We start from the raw sequence: 22307 nt of genomic DNA on the forward strand, positions 1-22307 counted from the left end.
ATTGACTTTTTTCTGCAAATACCGATTCATGGATAACTATATGAATAATTTATGATATTGAAATTTAAAGATAATTAACTAATAATCATTATAAACATAATTAACTAATAATCATTATAAACATAATTAACTAATAATAACTAATGGTCATCGTAAAGCGACTGTATAATGAATATGTTGAACGAGGCACCTACAACATATGATAATAATCCATAAAAACTACAAGTATATTAGCAAAATTAGTAAAAAAAGTGTATTAGCAATTAATCTTAAATCGACTCATGAACAATTAAGTATAATTTACTGTTATAATCTTGTACCTGTTATGGTACTAAACAATTTACAGTAAATGCAAATGAAAATAAAATTTCGTCAGCTAATGGACACCACGATCTCCCATTATCTTCAAGTATTCTTCGTTCGTTTCGCTTTTACCTAATATATACAATAGATTATCGCTTAATCGCATAAGAGCATGCCATCATCCGACAACAAACTTCAAAAACTCGCAACAACATCGGAACCGTATTTTCTCAAAGAATCCCACTGAACTTTTCAACTGCATAAAGCCAGTTTCTTTTCTCCCATTCCCTCAGTCCTCTCTCTTTCTCTTTCTCTTTCTCTCTCTCTCTCTCTCTCTCTCTCTCTCACTTGAACGCTTTATCAGCCGGCGTTGTTTAACGACTCCGCTAGAGCAGTAAATAACAGCGAGCAGTTAATTAACCGTGAAACGTTCTAAAGTTGCAGGTTGCCAAGCAACAAGTCACAATTCGCGGGTATTCGGGTTCAAACGTCTGGGAAAGCAGAAACTGTACGTACGGTATTCGCCGTATCTCGTCCCTGGCAGCGCACCGTTTGATATTCCCTTGTTCGTTCGCTCGTCGAGAAGCGCGAGGAAAGAATTATCCGCGAAAGAGATAGGGTAGAGAAGGAGGAGCGACCGTTCTATTTGCGTTAGCTATTCTCAGATCATCACTTTTGAAGCGCACGCTCCCACAGAAGGCATCGCGTGCCATTCATTAACCAACCCACCACGCCGCAAATACTACCAGGGTTCCGTCTGTGTGCATCCTTTCTCCGTTTATCGTCGACTAATCACGACTTTCCACTTTTTTCGTTCTTTTTCTTCTTTTCCTTTTTTGATCCTATCGTGTCTCAACGATCCTTGGACAAACCTATCTTGCGTGTTCGATCTATCAAACGAACCAACCTTCCCCTAAATTTTCCGTAAGATTCTCGCGGAATTTTCAGATAAGAGTACGAGAAACTTCCTGCCAGGTCCCTATCCAAATGAGAAGATAAACATTATTTATCTTTGCTCCGTCATTCCCAATACGGCATCCAGTCGTTCGGAATCCACCGCGTTTAAATATAATTAGTATAAATATAGAATCCAAAAGATGGAACGGTTCAGTACGATAAATCGATTTATGAAATCATTTGCGCATTACGTGCAATCGCATTGCGTGCAATCGCGTTACTTGCGGATTACGTGGCAGTCGCTTGTTCGAAGGTTTAAGTTCGGCGATGAGAATTGAAGAGTAAAAATTGCACGAGCGTTTGATTCGGAGAAAACTGTGCTTTTGAAATCTATTGGCGAATGTGAATGACGCGTGTCTCAGAACTCAGAACGTGTCGCAGAATTCGTGAAAAGTGGTTTGCAGTAGAGTTTCCAGGCCTCGTACGCTTCCTTCCATTACGTCCTCAACGCGTTATGTCTCTGAAAGAAGTACATTGGATCTGTGTGATGTGGAGGTGACTGACACGGACGACCCTGCAGAATATTCCTCTCACACTGAATGTGCAAGCGTTAGGCGATCGATGATCAATAGCTTGATCTTTTGAAAAGTCCGTCTTTTTATTCTTGTTGTATATACTAAGTGTCTGTTTCGTTTGGGAACACGAGACAAAGAAGTTCAAAGAAGTAAAACATTAAGCTAACGATTTTTGTATCGTTTTCCAATAAAACTTTGTACGGAAAAACCTGCAATCTATATTTTCAAATTCCTTCGCTTTGCTAACATCTTGATAACAATTCGCTTATATTCTCCTCCTTCCTTACTCCTTTCTCTGTTTTGCGTGTCTCGCTGATTCGTATCTTTCGGTATGCCTATGGTAATCATAAGTCCTTATTCAACACTCGGTTTGTTGTCCCTTTCGTTCTTTCGCTCGATTTTTCTTAGGTTCGTTCCACCTTCCCCTTCTCTGTCTCTTTCTTCTATTTTTTATCTTTCTCCTTCTCGGTATGTTTCTTTTCCTTTTTCGCTCGATCTTCTCGTGTTCCGTTTCGTGAGCGAAGAAAGCTCCTGGCGACATTTTGATCGATCGCTCTTGCGGTCGGATTCGTTCCCTAGCACGCTACACGCGTGCAAATTAATATCGAATCGGCGGATGATCGATTACACTTTTCGCGCAAATCGAACAAGAAATTTTATTAACCTCGCGCGCCTCATTAGTGTTCATGGTTCGCTCGTTGGCAGGATACGATTATATATATACACGTCATTTGTTTATCCGTTATGTACTTTGTATTGATGTTCAAATAATATCGAATAACTTTACCTAAAAACGGTATGCGACACGGCATTGCACAAACATTATCTTTGTCAGTAATGAATGCATGGATACTTTTAATTCCTCACTGTACTTAAATTAAATATTAAATACATACTCTCTGAATGTAGATATATTATTGTTTTGTGAGTGTATATTATAAATATTAAAATACTTGAACGAACTTATGCAAAACCTGATAATAATTACGCGGCAAGTTATAATATGCAATATATGTAATATTGTATTATATATAGTATGTAATATATAAGATATAATATACATATATAAAATATGTTTTTATATATGTGAAGTATTTTGCAAAGAATATCAGATATGTGTATATGTTAGTTAGATATGTTAGTCATAATTAATCGAGAACCTTCGTCGATCAATTTAACATACATTTATAGTTTGATATCGTAAAATATGATGGGAATATATTTTAATATTTTGCATTCAACTTCGTAATATTTTTTCGATTCGTAATATGGAAACTGAAATGTCTTAACAAATTTGCATTTTATTTCAATATATCTTTTTCTTCAATATTTCTAGTTATACATGTATATATAATATATGGGTTCATTAGGTATTTTTCGATATCATTTCATAATTATTATGAATCGTTTAATAGGAATGGGTAATAATATTTGGATACAAAAATGGTTAAAATAATGATCGAAGTACGTAATGAATTTTATACGATTGATGATTATTCTAACACTAAACATATGAGTTCTTTACAATCTAAGGTTCCAGAAAAGACATAATAGCTCTTAAAGATTTTTACAATTTTGCAGTAATTTTTCAAAATTATTTCATTTTTTGGTAAATGTGTTGAAAATATCTATTTATGAACAGCTTAGTTTTTATCTTACAAGCAATTAGCACAGAAGCTTAAAAACTAATTGACTTTACTTATACTTTTTTATACCATCTTTTATATCTTTTTTTCTGTCTTATTATTGGAAGCTTCGATTAAACAAAATGACGGAATTCTTCTCAACTTTGAGAAATTCGTCCCTGTGAAACTGGAATAAAATATATGAGAGACGAAAATTTCTGTTAGTGAAGGGAACTTAAATCTTCACAACCTCGTCGACAGTTCATTTTAATCCAGGTCATTTTTCTAAGACAAATACAACCAGGTGTAATATAATTTGCGTGTGAAGGAACAGCTTGATAATAATTTTGAACGTTAACGTCGTGGATGTATTTGACAAGAAGAAAAAACGAACAAGGAAAAACGGAAACGTGCTGAAAAATTATAAAGATTCAGTAGGATACGTATCAACGACGAAAAATTTTCTGCAAGTATTGCGTTGCAGCTGCGCTTCTTGACGCTTCTCAATGCCAGCCATTCACGTGCACATACTCACAAACCTTTCCTGTCCTGTATTTCTTTACTGTTCTGTCTTATACCTACATTTCGTTCGTTTCTTCCAGCTCGTATTTCACTTCACGCTTTCTTTTTTTGCTTTGGAAGTAATTTTCCCATATACTTCTCCGTTGTTATTTTCTCTCTGCCACTAGTCTTTGTCTACGATTCCGCTTTTTAATTTACTTTCTTATTAATCATGTTTTACCTTTCGTCTCCTCTTGTTCTTTCACCTTAGTCTATACACAGCGTGTACAGTCTATACTCTATACAAATGCTTTCACTGGTATACATTTCCGTACTCCTTTTTTACCCGTCATCCGTCTCGTCTGAAAGCATGCTAATCAAATGTAAGGAGATCTAATTTAATTTCGAAATTTAATTACGCGCAGTCGTCGGTACGCGTTTCATTTTACGCTTTACGTCGTTCAAATATTGCTCGCTAACGTCGTTCGAGTAATGAACAGTATAAGATTATATGTACGTAGAAAATGTTGGACTTTATGAATACATATGCCGCCGATTTGCTAGACGAGTAATAAAACTAAGAAAATAAATTTGCTAGGAAATCAGTTTAAAATAGAAGATCTGAAGAAAAGAATTACCAGTTTTTCAACGATGTAGCCATTTAAAAAATTATTTTTTTAACTTTAAGCTATTGGTAACCAAAGCTGCGTTAAAACAGTATTTTATTTCCAACTTTTACTTTAGGTATGTCCATTCATACCGCGTAAAACAGATGAAAAATTACATTAATGGACAGAATTATTACCCGATATCGGTTCGCTCGGGATCTTAAAAGACTTGGTTGAATCTCGTTGGATAAAAGGCAACCACTGGGCAAATGCCGTTCGTTTTTCCCGTTATTCAGCCACACGTCGTCCTCGATGATTCTACTCGCTAATTAAGTCAATCTCCGTATATTTGAAGGATCCTCGGGAATCCCGTGGCCGCGTAAAACGAGATCCGCGCACGTCCCTCAGACTATCATGCCCGCTGTCTGTGAAGGTTTCGGGTTCGGTAAGCATTCGTTCTACTCTTTGTCTCCGTACTTTCCTATTATTTTCCTTTTCCGTTCTCGTGTCAATTCCAGTTCAACGATCGTAGTTCACGAACGAATCCACGAACCTTCCATCCATTGCACCACCGTGCTCGAGCCGTTTTTTCTCGGCCCTTTCTCAATTTCTCTGGCGGTCCTCAATTCGATTCCCTGCCGTTCGATCACCGAGGTGTCGGAGCTTCGGCCTCCGCAACGATTTCTCGCATTCTTCTGCTTGTTAACGATCATAATTCCCCGTTGATGCAATTTCGACCGTCCAGAATCGAGGACGTACGAGAAGAGAAGCGGTTCGACAAAAACTGGTTCGCTGCGATCGAAAGCTATCAAGAGTCCAGTCTCCACCTTGCTCTTTCGGTATGTGTTAGGTTTTCCTTCGTACGGTTTCCTATGGGACAGGGACTTTTGCGTACAGAGTCTTCTTTCTTAGTTTCAACGGTCAACTTATTTTTCACGTCGCGTCAAGAGATTCATCCTCCCGAGTTCTTGTCAATCGGCGCACACGTGTAAATTTCACCGAGCTCGAACGATCATACAGATCAACCAATAGTAGAAATAATATTTAGCTGGATCAACGCGTCTCTGCTTTGTCGCGTAATAAGATCTCGGTAGGCGAATTCATGGCAGGAAATTCATACGCAGCATTTGAAGTGACGAATGTTCGCTAGACAGCTTGTGAATGTATGAATTGTGGTTTTGGTACGTGTCAAACGCTTTTGTTCCTCTTTATTTGGTTTTGGTTGATAAGGGATGTGACGTCGCTAAACCGCGGATATCTAGGGAAATTTACATTTTTACGAATAAGAGAAAATCAGAACCTAAGCATAACTTTGTTTTACCAACAATATATTAGAACGCGTACTATGCGCTACGCTCTAAGGCACATTTCATTTTTGTATTTTGTTTCAATTTTCGTCAAGTAAACCAATATCCGTAAGATAATTGTGTTTCCGCGTTACTTGTCATTTTTCGCCGGTCACGCAGTTTATACGCTGTTATATGCTCGTCTATCTTCAGTTTCAGTTCGAACTTATAATAAATAAATCAGCAACTCCACCTATACACCAGATTTTAAAAAATTTTTCCTGGTTTCAGTCGATCCTGTAGCTGTCCTTAATGAAGTCATTTGTCTCAGAACCTTACGCAGCTTAAACTATAGAAGAGTTTACACTCTACAATCAACGATCTACTCCGCCTAAGGAAAGAAACCTAGTTTTAGTCCGAACTATACTTTGTAATAAAAGGAAAGTCAGTATATTTTATTCTCAACCTTTGAAAACTCTAGAATCAATCAAACATACTAAAGTTCGAAGTTATGTAATAAATAACGTAAAAATTTAGTTTTATATCTAAAATGTGATTTTAATTATTCATTACAATGTGACGCTGTTGAATGAACTCTGTAACTGCGTCTTTGTAACAGCATAAATACCGTATCATTTGATTATGTTTTTTTGCAGCTTATAGATTATAATATTAATTCTGTAATAGAGTAGCTTTATGTTACTTTTAAGAGAATTAAAAGTAAGACTGCACTTCAAATGTTCACAAGTTGAAATAAATTTTAATTAGCTGCATAATAAGTCAGATACGCGTCGTTCATAAAGCGAAGTAATTAAAATTTTAATCGAAAGGAAAGGAAAGAATGAACATTAATGTAAAATGATATTTGTAATACAGTATTTAAAAGAAAATAAATAGTAGTCAATAGTTTCATCGTTATTTCTCTTTCCATATCTCTTTATAACAATATATATATTTTTAAATATATATTTTTTTAAATACGTTTATATTTCTTTCATTTTATATAATTTGACTACAGAATTTGACGCAAGTTATTTAACAAAAGATACCTAAAATGTGGAATTGTCAAAAGAATTTCGGTACTTATTTTTATATATTTAATTTTATTAACTTTGATATTAAAACTATTTATTTTATGCTGTACCTATGGTGTAATTTATGTAATGTGCAGAATAACATTTCGAAACACATAAATATTTCGTAACAACAATGTAACATATTTTATAAATAACTTTTGTTTAATATTTCTGTATTTTGCAATATACATATGTATAATTATAATTTTTCTTATTTCATAAGACACTTCATATAAGTATAAATTAATATCATAAAGATTTATATTTTTTGTCTGCATTTGGCATATAATTCCGCGGTTAAAATATGTCGAATTTATCAGCCATTAAAATCATGTCGACGATTACGAGATTAATGTTTTTTACGTGGTCTCTCGAGAGTCGAGTTGTAAGACATGTTCAAAGTGATATGAATCTAATTGACGTGGAAAAAGAAAAATGGATGGCTTTCACGTAAAAGTTATAAGAGACGGTATACGATAATTTAATATTCATAAAAATATAAGTAGGTTAAATTACGTTAAATAAAACTTTCACCTTAAAAAACTGAATGTGTATATTTTTTTCTCCGACATTAAATAATCTTTATTAATATACATAAATGGTTGTTAGTTAAAATTACTGATATTATTATCTTCTTTTCTATCTTTTGGATTAATTTAATTTTAAATATATATTTATTTAATCGTCAAATTTGTTTCATTTATTAATAGTTAATAAACTATCAATTAAGGATTACAAAGGTCTTTCTATGCTCATAATTGTGACAATATTATACTTTAAAGTTGATTTGTTTGAGAACTCTATTATTTACAATTTCCATAGATTACAAAAATGCGAAACTGATCTTAGCAACGATATATTTAAAATTTTAATAATCGATAATTGTTGAACAAGAAAAAAATGTTACTTTTGCTATACTTTTCATTAAATTAATATTTTTTATTCATGTTATAGCAACGTAATATAATACGATACAGAAGAATATTTTAAATTATAGTCATAGTAAATAAATTGAAATTTAATATCCCTGTAATAAACTCGTGTTTTCTAATGGTAAAAGTGTAACATATTCATATTTAAATCTCTCATCTTTTAATCTATTAATTTATATTTTAATTAGAATCTATTACCTTTTAATTAGAAATTTTTATAATTATAAAATTAAAAGTTTACAAAGACAAATTAATTTCACACAAATAAGGCGATTGTAATTCTTCTAAATATAATTTACTCCGAGTACAAATGGAACACCTCGCATTAAAATATAAGGGATCCATAAATATAGGAATTATTGTATCTGAAAAATTAAAATCAATTAAGATCAATTAAAATTAAGATCAATTTTATCGTCAAGTTAATTCACCCCTTTGGATAATAGATTAAAAATCTAACTTAAATTCACATATCTGCGACTTGCATTCGATGTATTGAAAACTGGACGTACTATGCAACTTTGTACAAATGCATACACGACGATCGATTTGTCGAGGAAGTTAGAATAGCACATGCTTTACGTCGGATTAATATTTCACTGGCGTCAGTGGCGAGGCTCAGACACGTTATTTGAGCCACTTTGAAAACCCTGGATCTCCGTCTTCGTGTATAATTCAAAAGCCCTTCATTGGTTGTGGATCACAGATCCGAGCACCTCTGTGCCGGAATATTCGTGAATTAAAGCCAATGAAATTACCTTTATATGTCGATATGACATTGTGTGTCTCTCTGTTAATTGATAATCTCATAAATGTTGCGATCGATTCCATCCCTTTCAGATACGCAAAGCTACTGAAGAATTCGTTTCCTTAATGGTGTAATTTAATCAGGTATGTTTCAAATTTAATATACTTTAACGATCTTTGACATGTTTGTCTCAATCGAATAATTATTGGAGACTGTGTTTTCAAATGAATTACATCTCTAAGCAACGCATATAAGTGATAGACGTTTTTATCACACGAACGTATAGAGTTTATTTAATTTTCACGAAATTATTTTAATAAATAATATCGAACGATGTTTATCAGGAAGATACATTAATATGCATTAAAATTACGCGAAATGGTTCAGATTAAATAGCTAGAATAAAACATTAAGAATTACATTAAGGCTTAAAAGTATACAAATTTATATACCTTGTATAAGTATTCTTACTTAGCGTAACTATGAAGTCCAACTTATTGTACAGTAAATTTATTTATCTTCGAAATTAACATTTACATTTTATAAGTGTATAGATACATATCTATAATATTTAACACACAAATGAATTTATCTGAAGCCTTACCGAAAGAAGCTTGAAATAAAGATTTTATATATGTATCAGATAAAATTCAAAGAATACATCTTTAAGATCGTATATTTCTAGAAAATTTAAGATAGTTTGTCAAATATTACCGCATTATAAATTTCTTTTCTGAGATAGTTGAATAATTTAGAATATATCCGTGTTTTATTATGAAATTAAATATATCTTGATAATGGAAATATTTATGAAATTACACTTCAATACCTATGTATTTATTTTCTCTATATTTAAAAGGTATTAAATATATTACTGTAGTAGTATTAAAAATTTTATAATACATGTCTCTTCCATATTAATAATAATAAACAAGGTATTTATATACTCCATTTATAAGAAACCTGTATTTTTAGTGCAGATATTACACATAAATCTTTATATTCCTATATTTTTTTGTACTCAAAATTTTAATTGTAAGATTTAATTGAAAAACAAATATTTGACGAATCATGTTTTGCATACAAATTGAAGCACGAGATTGGTACCATTTTGATAACTTCATAAATAACGATTTTCATGATGACTTGCTACAGGTTTGGACAGATTTTTAATTTCGTTTTTTCTACGTACATGCGTATTGTATAATTCTTTTATATTTTGTAAATTATCGCTCGATATAACAGTATTGATTACCGAAACTGCAAAATTTTTTTAATATATACAGTATACAGGCAGGACTAATAATTTCTTTTTCTATTGAATAATTCAAGAATATCCATCAGTTTCGAAACAGAACTGAAAATAACCAGAAATTTCAGAGAGAAGTTAATCCACGATGTTACGGGAAATTCGATAAAATCGTTTATACATTACGATCGTACGATGCAAATACATGCATCGACATAATTCACACACCGTACTTTCTATTATTGTGCATACTGACAAATATCGAAATAAATATCGCAACACACCATTTCAACGTAAATAAATCGGTTCGTACTTTGCTCTATTAATTACCAGAGTGCTAACTGAAGTACTAAAACTGTCTTACTTAAAATCATTTACGCAAAATTATAGTTATCGAATCCTCTACATTTTCCATGCTTTTATCGGCTCAATTTTACGTCCATTTAACTTTCTAATATAATTACAGATTGTTCGTCTCTGAAATTTTATATCATTATTACGATTTAATAGAAAATTTTAGATCTTCCCGTATTTAAGTATTAATGTTTAATTATGGAAACTTTAACAAACAAAGATACGTACATTACATCAAAAATATTTTTAACATAACAAAAATATTTTTAAAACATATTTAATACGCTTTAAATATGTTTGTTCAGATATATGTATCATAGAATTATATAATTGCGGATAAATCAAACTGCAATGATTTTACTTTTTATAATCACCACAAATACGAGTAGCGATATATTAAAACTAAAATCTTATAGAAGTATTCTATTACTTGACAAACTCCTACCTACAGACAAAGAATCTTTAATTACTAAATTATTGTATACACATACGTATAAGTTAGAAATAAAAAAAATCTTCTAACATAATAAAAGACTTCCTATGTTAATAAAAGACCCAATTTTTAATAGATAATTTACATCATTATAAAATAATAGTAAACGTTGCATCCAATTATTAATTCATTATTAATTTATACACTTTGGCAAAATTCTTTTATTGTTACTACAAATCGATCAAAGTATCTGGATGCTTATGTAGTTTGTAGTTATTAAATAAAATAGTTATATCAGATTAATTGCACAATGATTTAGTAAATAAACAATATAGATACTAAATGTCTGCGATAGTTGAAAAAATACGAGCGTCTGCAATTAGAAGTTAAGAATATACGCATACAAAAACAAAAACATTAATGAAATAGATATGTATATATGAAACTCAGATTGATTATTTAATTAGCACTCGAACGTATGCCTTCCATCTGTCATTCCACACGATAGATAACAACGGATGCTGATAGAATTCGTAAATGATATTAAAATTTCTCGGTTGAATTCAAGCAGTGGTTTCCTTTAGATATAGATACATATAATATGCAAATTGCAAGTTACTTTGAAGTGTTTGATAAAACTCTCTTTAAAACATGTTGTTTATTGTGAAGTTTGAGATACTTTGCCGTGTACTTAATTCCATGGTAGTTTTATCTTCTTATTTGCACGAACAACTCGTATTAAACTTGTTCCCTCCTTAAGGGAATGCGAAGCGAATAATTGGTTTATCGAAATGCAGAGTGTCGTTGGTATTTAACTTCGTTTCAATTTTGCTCTCGTCTTTGTACGTTACCACTGATATAATCTTTCTTTCCTAACGATACTTCGTAACAATGGTTATGATTACTCTTACTCTTTTGTTAAACTTTTTACAAGAATTTATATTTTATAAGTAAGTATAAAATGTATATTGTCTTTTTTATTTTGATAATCGGATAATTAAATTTTTTCTATGATCTATGAATGGAAGTTATTTTGATATAACTGCAATAACAAACAGGAATTGATTAATAGAACAGTTTATCTAACAACGTAAGTATCAGAGCAGGTGCAATGTATCTTTTGTTAGTCTATAAGCTTCTAAACCTTTTATTGATTAAACATTGAAAGTATCTTCACTTATCTTTTAATAACTGATAGATTCTATCGATTAGGAGCTTCCATGTAAATAATAGACTTTTACTGAAAAAGAATTTTATTTAGAACATATTACCACAATAAAATAGAATATTATTTTGCAAAAATGTTTCTATCAATTTTTTCTTTTTTAATTCATTTCATATCACTGTGTTGGAGATATTCCTCATAGATAACTGAAATCCATATATTCAATACGGTATACAAACGTATTTAATTCAAGTTATAGGCTTAAAGATTATGACTCAATAGAACTCAAATAGTAAAATTTTATAAATAAATTAAAACAGATATACTTTTGTGATATTAGTCTATATGATACAAAGGCATTAAACATATATTTTTTACAGGATATCCAAAGAAAGAATCTAAGATTCTAAAGGCTCGTAGTACCTACGTACCAAGAAAAGTAAAAAAGAAATCACAAAGACAGTATACATTCTAAAAACAGTACTTTTAATACGAAAGTTGCAACAAGTATACGCATATTTTGTATACATACATATGTGCATTTTCTTGTAAAAATATTTAAAATAACGTAATTGAATTACAGCAATAACGAGAGGAAGGTGTATATAAATTAATAACAAAATGATTTGTTGATGAAAATAATTTAGGCTACCGAATAGTTTTCTTACTTATTGCACTCGTGTATTTTGCCCATACACGTGACTTCATATTTTATAGTTAGAGAAAAATATACAAAAATTTACTTTATTTGTCCGACTGTTACGCTTCTATAGATATTACAATGATTATTATTGGAAATAAATGTTTAATTTCTAATTTCCATTTCGTTTATTTCTACATATAACAAATTACAGCAAAAGTTACTCTATGTAAATAATGCAAATACGTAAATAATACATACACAATAATATATTTTTAATATCTAACTTCCCTCTTGTTATTCTATATATCTAAGTTAATCCAAAAATCAACAGAAGCCACGTATTCACAACTTATCAACATTCGCATTACAACGAAAGCTTACAAACAAACCGAAGGTCGAATTTTCAATGTCAATTTTTATCTCTCCATTAAAATAATTAGGCCGAAGCGTGGAATTAGCTTCCGTTATTTTTGGAATTAATTACCTCCCGCTCGCTTGACCCGGAAATTTCGTTTGCCCTGACTAAATTTGCATTTAAATTTTCTGCCAAAAGCCGCAGAAGCGGTATTGCCTGACCCGAGACAGTTGGAGAAAGCCAGTTCTTTCTTCGGCGTGGCCAGCCTTCAATCATTGAGATGAAAGGCATCGCCGTTGCATTTGCAACGATTGCAAAAGGATTACGGTGGGATTAGGATGCAGCATGAAAGGCTAAATCTTGGTAATGCGTTATAATAGACAGAGGAATCGAATTCACGTTCGCATAAAAGGAACATATGTTAGCTGATACGTGCTATGTACGAGATTCTCATAATGTAATAAGAAATTCAATTCGGCCAGAGTTTCGAGGTGAATCGCAGCGATGAGAGCGATTTTTCCACGACTGCCAATGTTTCGACGTAAATTTCATATTCCATAATTGAATAAAAAGATACACATTTACATAAGTACATTTAGATAAATTTACTTCACTCGTGATGAATATATTGATGATGAAAATGGATTCATTTGTTCGTAATTTATTATGTTTTGTTTATATCAGACATAGTATCTTGTATAGGATATCGTGCAAAGATTTTATATTATCGAAGTTACGATAGCAATATGTCACCTATATGTGTAATGGCTATGAAATTACTTTCATAGAAAACATTTGTGAAAGTGTTTTTATTTATTAAATTAGGATAGGTATGACATTAAGTTGAACGTTATAGGACACATGTAACTAACGGGACTACATTTTTAGAATACTGATTAAAGAATAACGGTAAATACGAAACGAGTTTATTGAAAAATTATTCCATAGATATTCAAAATATCGCTTATTTTAAATTCCAGAAGCTAATTATTAATTCTTGAACTAAACAGTTTTTAGAAAGTACTGACAAAATTAAAATAATATCAAGCACTGTTACGTCCAATAGTGAAAACAAAATACATTTTTTGCTCCTGTTTCTACATTTCGGATATCTAAAGATTCAACCATCTGTTACAGAAATGGTTGGCTAATTTAATTTTAAAAATCATATTTCAGGTAACATTTTGGCTGAAAGCTGCTTCAGTTTTAATCCACGCTCTATAGATATACATATGTATGAATCTTCACTCATTAGCGCTACATATTGTTACTTTGACTGTATTCACATATTGCACTAGTTTCACTAGATATGTTTGTCATTCAATATTACGGTAATGACATTTAATATTATTTATTTATTTGTTCATTTAAAAATCTATCGCGAGCGCATGGATTTTTTAAGTAATTCCTGATTTCTCGTATTGTTAGCGTAAAATAACGATTAATGCGTATGAATACATTAAACGCTACTGTACATCATAAACGATTTTAATTCACCTTTTGTTATCAATTTTACTCGCTGAAAATTGAAATAAATTTCCTTCGAAAGAGCAAAAATTTCCATAGCTATTCAACGGTGAATATTGAGACGTATGCATGGAAAATTTAGTTGATAACTTCGTTTAAGACGATTAACGGGCGATTTAATCTCTTTCGTGGGGCATTAAACAAATCGAACATTAATAATATGACGTAACCATTGTAATTGAAGAAGTAGCCGGAAGCAAGAGGCTGAGGCACGTTTAGCAACAGACGAGCCGATGCAATTACGCTTTCTAAGGTTCATGCAATTTCTATAGATTCGTTCAATGGAACAAAAAGTAGTAAAGGTATACGACACATGAAACATTTGTGCCTCGAGTGGCTCGAGCTTGTTTAACCTCTTGTTTAAAACTTTTGTCCGAACTTCCGTCTCTCTAATACAATTACTCGGAACAAAGAAGAGAGGAAACTGGGTATGTACGTAGGAAACTGTCGATGTATAACTTTTATTAACTATCCACTGTTAAAATTTTCCGTCGAGATAATTCTTAAAGTGGTGCTTCTTCTTCTACGTCTTACAGTATTTCTGGTATCGAAGGAATTTATTAAGAAATATAAAGCTATATTGGTTTTTTCTTTCTGTTTCTAAATATGAGTTTTTTTTAAATCGGAAAAATGTGTTGCGAATTCTTACAAAGAAATTCATGGAATAAATAAATAAATGTTATTTTGATAATAATAACGTAATAAGTGTGTCGTTTTCTAACGAGGCCTCGTTTCAGTCATATTGAAATCATCAAATATTGGACAATTGTTTCCTTTTGTGTGCTATATTATTGGAAACATCAGTTTCATTCTTTTATTCACTGGTTTAAACTTTAAATATGTATATACTTCTTTCAATTGCAACATTCTTGCAAGAAACTTGTTTTTCTGACCATTTCGAATAAACTTGATCGAAGTATACCGATACGGCAAGAGTTTTACTAGAGTTTTACGAAACTGAAATTGGCAAATTTATACAATAGTAAAAGGAATGTATCGTATAAAATCGTTCTTTTTCTGACTAAAAATTTGCATTTTAAAACATATTAGGTATATATTATTTATTGAGTTGTTTTTATCGAAATCGCTTTTATTATGCAACTAATTTAGTATTTTCAAAACGAGATGTTCCGAGACTAAATATGTCTTAATAAAGAGTATAAAAGTGCATCAATTGTGCATAAAAAAAATATGTAGTCCCTTTAAAAAAAAGAAACGAATGACTTTCAAATCTTTAGAAGACCTCCACTTTCAAAGCGGACACAAACGGGATGTTATACAAGTTGCATCATGCGACCATTGCGCCTGATGAAACTATTCTTCCTTTTGTTATTCTCTAAACGTATGGATTAACTCGTGGAATACTCTGTACATATATAGAATAGGCAATGAATGAATACTTCATTTTGCACAACCACAAAATACATGGAATAAAAACTCCGCGCGTATTTCCAATTTTATCAATCAATATGCAGGCAGTTACGTGGTGACAACAAATGTGAATTATAGGACGAATGAACAGATATAAATTCTAAATTGATATAAAGATAGGAGAGATATAAAAAAAAGGGCAGGGTATTTGGACTATACAATTCGCTAATTGAAATTTTATGCTACTTAACACGTAATGCGTATGGAAATAAAGCTGATTTTAATAATTTCTCGTTTAACGCAACGTTAACATTACAAAAGCATTAATAATTCTTGACACACAATCGCGATAACTAGCATCGTTAGCCAGTAAACGTTACACGATTCGGCATATTTTTCATTCACGTTTTCACACTTTTCCACGTATTCCCCGACTCGCCGGATAAAGCAGATTTTTCTTGAAACGGTTAATGTAATTTTAACGGCTAATATAAATTTCGTGATAAGGAATTGACAGTTCATTAGGGGGATGGCCGTTAGCTAAGAGAGCCGGAAATTCAGGTGGTTCTTCTGCTGATGCATATTTCGATGAGAATTTCTCGGTGTTGCTCGAATTCAATGCGCTTATTATATGATCGGTCCATTTCAAGAACGTTATTAATGTATTACATATATCATCATGCACAGATTCGATAAGGCACATGATCGAGCGAATTTAAAACGAATTATTCGTATCAAGTCGTTAAACCTCGTGATTGAAACTTCGCGATACGAAAACGGGGAAAATTCAACCTTATAGTATTTTAAGTTGGATCATGTAATTTTGTTCTCTTACGATTTTCGAGATGAAGCGGGGCTGTATCAGCATTTATTAAATCTTATCAACATAGATATTTGGTTGTGTACGATCTGAGAGATTGAAGAACTCCCTTGCTATTACGGAGATTATAAATATTCGTGAAGTATATTGAGTAGACATTCGATAGATTCGGAAGAGGATTTTTATGATACAGGGTGTTTTCTCCAGTTGATCCGTTACAGTGTTTATTGATGGGAAACAGTTATTCAAAAATATCAATATGAAAGTTGCAGTTCCGTTGTCATTTTGTATTTTAAAGTAATAAAATTGGAGAATATTTATAACTTTATAATTGTGAGTTACCGTCAATCGTAACTTTACCTGTAATTATAATTTCAACTTTATTATCAATTATAATTTTATCATGAATTTTGCTAATATATGTATACTACTTTCGCTACTTGCAGCTATATTTATTATAAAATATAAAAAATTTAACTAGATTGTACTACGTTATTTAACTCTGTATAAAATTTTTGAGGCGGATACTTTGTCTATTGTTGGTCTTTTCTCTCTCGTTGTTTCAAATCTGCCTTAGTCTTAGAACTAAATATTAGTACTTTGAAACTTAATGATTTTTTTATTAAAATAAAAGTACTCGTAGTTTCATGAATCTCAATTTACATAAAATGTGACAGATCATGTATAAAAAGAAATCATTTCATCTATATATTCTGTTCAGATAAATTCCGTTAGTAACTACTCAAAATTTGCTATTTTATAATAATTTGTTATTGATTCAATAACTAATTTCTTAATTATTTCAGCAGTGAAAAAGATCAATGGAAGACTATTCAATAACTTTATAAAAATTATGATACAAATAAAAAATCTCATGTATGATTAAATTAATTGCCTGAAGGGTTCTAGGTAGGATGAAACTTTAACATTCTACTATTAAATATTTAATAGTTCGTAAAATATATATAATACATTTTCACATACGAACATAATTTGTGTTCTAAGATGAAAATATCTAATCAAAACCATCTAATATGATAGATATATTTTTTATAATTATATAAGCCTGTTGATTTCATTTGATTTTTCGAGGCAGTTTGAATCAGTTTGCACATTTGAAATGATCCTAAAACCGCATGTTGCATTCTGAAAGAAGTAGAATGTACGTGCTTGCTTTAAAAGTATTGCGAAACCAATCAAGGGAATTATAAGACTGAAGAAAGACTGTAAAGAATATGTAATATAAAAAAACAAAAACAATTGTCCAGTATTAGGCGATTTTAAAGTAACTAAAATAATTGAAAAGCTCGTTAGTAAACGATATTTGTTATACAATAACAGAATAGCTTTTATTGCGGAAGTATTTCCATGCGGAGAGTGCAGGAAATTAGCTATTTAATTTTCGATCTGATTTTTAGAACTCTTACTTGAGGATGCAATTAAATTTAAATTTCCTTTGAGCGGAAACTAGACTTATTTTTAAAGACTGATCGAAAGCAGAGCACAAAGTCTCAAGTTTCGTAGAATCTGCATAGATGATGGATTCATAAATACATAATGAATGTTTTCTACTTCGAAAAAGTTGAAATTCATGAAATAGAACGTGGTTACGCCTTGCTACTTTTGAACGTGCGTGCAAGGAGTGTTTATCGCGAGCGCAGTGATTAATCTGCAAAGTAATACCTTCATTTTTGCACCAATTATAATGGAACGTGTTTACTTTTCACGTCGCTTCCTGAATTAAACGCTTTACATTAAAATGCGCCAGACGGTTTCCATCGACGCATGTTAAGCTTTATAATACCATATAAGAACCTAATTCCAAGTTATAAACTCGAAATTTTAGGCATTGATCTTCCATAAACTCGAATGGAAGATATATTTGAATTGCTAAACAACTTAGAGGGTGTAAATATTTGATGGGATTCATATGGGATTTTTGCAGGACTGATATGAAATTTTAAACGAAAATAAGAGATGTATGTACACGTTGTCGGTCCAAAAGACAATTCAGGTTTCAAAAGATAAAGAAAATTAATTTGCACTCATGTTTGATATTGAGAATAAAACAATTATTAGCACGTTTTAGTTACTTTCAGTTACTACTTAGATGTTGCAAAATGTTATTAATAAGATAAATCGTTATCACAATATTATAATAAAAATATTATTACACCGTAAAAAAGATAAAACATGTTTCTGCAATTACGTAATTGTTATATTAAAAGAATTTCCAAGATCGAGGGCTACAGTTTTCCCACACTAACGATTACATCATAATTCGTTCCTTATATTGTTCCGTTTCTGTGCTATTTACTTAATGAAAGGTTTCACATCTTCATTTCTTCGTAATCCTTCCCAAAATGTACATAACAATTGACAAAAAGAAAGAAGCATATATATATATATACTCGTAAACAATAGATTTCTACACCATTTCCGAATTCCGAGCACACATCGATACTATCCTCGTCTCACTAAGCACCCTATCTTCGAAAAACCAATTTCGCAATAACTACAGATTGCGTTAAACCGTTTCCGGGCCATTTGCAGACGAGTTGCCGTCATTTCGCCAGAACGTATCGAACCCAACACACTTCCAATGCCACCCAAGCGCGAAGACAGATCCCCTCGACCGACGGCTAGAAATAAGTGCCTGAATTCCTTTCCGTCATAATTAACGACACTCCGCGTAATTAACTGTTCGTCTTCGATCCCGATGACCCGCGCCCGGCGTCCTCCAACAGAATCCTGGCCAATGAACGAGCTCCTATACTAGTACGTGCGGACTTACGGACTACAGCCACGAGTGCCGATGGAACAGGAAAAGAGGGAGGAGGTTTGAAAGAGGAACGAGAGAAAAAAAAGAAGTGAAAGGGATGAACGAGAGAAGGGAGGAAGAAGAGAAAGAGAAAAAGAAAGAGAGAGAGAGAGAGAGAGAGAGAGAGAGAGGGAAAGGGGTGGAGGAAAGAGGGAAAAAGCGGATAGAAGAAAGTGAAACAAAGAAAACCACGGGAAAGAGGATAGATCTAGGAGGAAAAGGGCCAACCAATGAAAGAGAAGAAGACAGAGGAGAATAAAGAAAAGAGAGGGGAGCACTGTGTGAAGGCAGCTTGCGCCAGCGGGATTATTAATCAACGAGCAGGCGGCGGCTCTTTAAGCCACCGTCACACCGAAACCAACGTGCTCAGCTACGATGATTACTCTTTCTACCTCTCACGATCTTCTTTTTATTCCTTCCTACCGAGCCAATCACCCGGTGACTTGCAAGAAATTAGCCCTGCAACGCGATCGATAAGGAATGCGTTTAACTGCCGGCCCGAAAGCTATATCCGTATTTTGTTTGAATACTGATCGATAATCTCACCGTTCGGACGAGAAAGCCAGAAATACGTTGGAATTACGAACGTCGAGATTTATCTCCCGGTTACGTTCCTATCTCGATATTTGCATAGTACTTAGTGCGTCACGATAAGTCGTTGCCGATTATTTATTGAATATTGGTGCGTTCAGTAAGTGTCACTTAATCGAAGTTGTATACCATTTTTATTTATGGAAATAACATATAGGGGCAGTTTCTAATGAAAATAACTTTGAAATGAACGATTCAATATATTTTAATTTAATGTTTGATAATTTGCAAGCTGCAAGTTTAATTTAAAAATGGCAAATTAAACGCGTTTAATAAAAACGTGTTAAATATCAGGTAGAAGCAAAGCTGTAATAATTGAAAAGAGAACTTATTTCTTGCTGTTTAATGGTTGGTCATCCTTCGTCTGCTTTCTTATACGTTTTATGTAATTACAAACGTTGCTTTAATTTTATCCAGACTAATTAGTATCGAAGAACGCGAGCTAGTATTTTATCACTATAAAAACTGTAAGAGGTACAATGACGTTGCAGGAATTGTTAGTAGAAGCAGGATGGGAAACGTACTTTGAAAAAGATTCGATGCAATATATTCTATAAAATGTATGATTTTGTATTCAATAAAATAGAAAGAAAATCAAAAAAGATATAAACACTTAGAAGCATAATCCTTCTACACATTAGCAAACTAGCGCAGTTGAGATAGAAAACTATTAAAAATTCGCATGTCGAGAAATTCACAAAAATATTTTTAGTATCCTTTTAGTATTCGAAAATCTCATCCCGTTTAAGGGAAAAGTTACAGAAAGTCTGAGTATGCATTTCTGATTGGTAATACTGAAAATATAGTATCTATAAACAAAACAAATATATTAAAAAATTAGGCATAATAAATTTATACTTAAATCATTTTTTTAAATTATTTTTTTTATAGAGTTTAACGCCACATCGACTGCGCACTCTCGTACATATGCAATTATCAGAAACAATAACGAGAATTGAAAATATTATGGAGATTTATGAACAACGTTTTTATATATATGAATTATTATAAACATATTATGGAGACAATTTATACGGAAATACCTTGCAAGTAATATATGATTTTAAGTGACATTTGCTATATTTATTTTCGTGGACATGGTGAATTGATATTCCAGGATGAAAGGAAATATGTATATAATATATGCTTTTAGAACGAGGCAATTTGTTTGTATAAAGCCTTGTCTCTGGTGGTTCAATTAATGATAAATTATACAATTCGACAGTCTCTCGACAGAAGGATAATTTATGTTCGAAGTTTATTATAAATTGAATTTATTCATTGTAATAGCATTCAGTATATAAGCGCTCCCTTGAAACCGCTGGAAGCATTATATTTGTGAAGCTTTTAATGCGACGAAAATATCGTAAATGGATGAGAAATACTGTAAGTTTGAAAGGACATGTTCTACGAGCATCTACAATGTACATAAATAACGTTATTTATTTTGATATTGTAGTAGTATTCAATATCCATTAAATTATGAAAAAATTTAAAAGCTTACAATAAAAGATGTAGTTAAATTGTATAATTCAAAATGAAACTTCTATAATGATCATAAAGTGGTATAAAACTTCAAATAAAACTTAAATTTGTAGATCTTTACCTTAATGTATCTTAATGTATCTTAATGCACCTTAATGCATCTTAATGTAAAATATCTCAAGGATTATACGTAAGTTATATTAATACATCTAATGTATCTATGTATTAGATTTATTTTATATATGTATTTCAATCTTTCTTGTAGCAGTTGGAATATATTTTACTAGTATAGATTCTGAATATATATGAAAGGAATATAATTTTAGTAGATATAATAAAATTTAACATATCATACTACGTGTTTATACAAATTAATTAATTTTTCTACTTTAAACATTAAGTAATATTTTATGTTATTAATGCAAAGACCACATTCGTATTTCTGTATCTTTGAAAAATATGAATATAGTATCACAGATTAATATTGCGAGTATTGCAAAGGTAAAATTAAAAAAGAAGTGATAAATTCCTGAACTTTAATAGGAAACTCTAATAGGAAAAATGACGTTACAGTAATCAATGTTCATTTGCAAAATATTTATATGCTCATATTAGAAATACATTATAGATAGAATCATGAAAATATAAATCTCTTCTTATCGTTAAGAATTATTCCCTATCGTTTTAAATAAAAGGCACGACGAATAGAGTAAACTAATAATTTACATATTTTGCTTAAAATATAAATCTATATCTTTGGTGACATATAATTTGCGATAAATAATGTTTATTTTACATTTACCAATAAGAAAATAGTGAAATTTTAAATGCTAGTATATCGTAAAATACAGTATACAATAGCTATTGGAAGTTTCTGGAGAAAATGTAATTTTATTATGAAAGTATAAATTGATTTCTGCAAATTAAGATTTAATACGTGAG

At 31.4% G+C, this 22307-nt stretch overlaps 1 protein-coding gene and 1 long non-coding RNA gene across 2 annotated transcripts in view; one reads left to right on the plus strand and one right to left on the minus strand.

Annotated features, from left to right (window-relative positions):
- Window positions 1-22307, minus strand: part of dally (division abnormally delayed protein) — a 253426-nt gene that overhangs the window by 27417 nt on the left and 203702 nt on the right. The gene's annotated exons all lie outside the window — the stretch shown is intronic.
- The window catches only part of LOC138180262 (uncharacterized), a 28414-nt gene continuing 7698 nt past the window's right edge, over window positions 1592-22307 (plus strand). Inside the window, exon 1 of the long non-coding RNA XR_011173243.1 lies at window positions 1592-1602. This is a non-coding gene — a long non-coding RNA (uncharacterized LOC138180262). The remainder of the gene's footprint in view (window positions 1603-22307) is intronic.

Source organism: Bombus flavifrons, chromosome 5 (assembly GCF_040668555.2).
Source record: "Bombus flavifrons isolate JBK064 chromosome 5, iyBomFlav1_principal, whole genome shotgun sequence".
Taxonomy (NCBI): Eukaryota; Metazoa; Arthropoda; class Insecta; order Hymenoptera; family Apidae; genus Bombus; species Bombus flavifrons.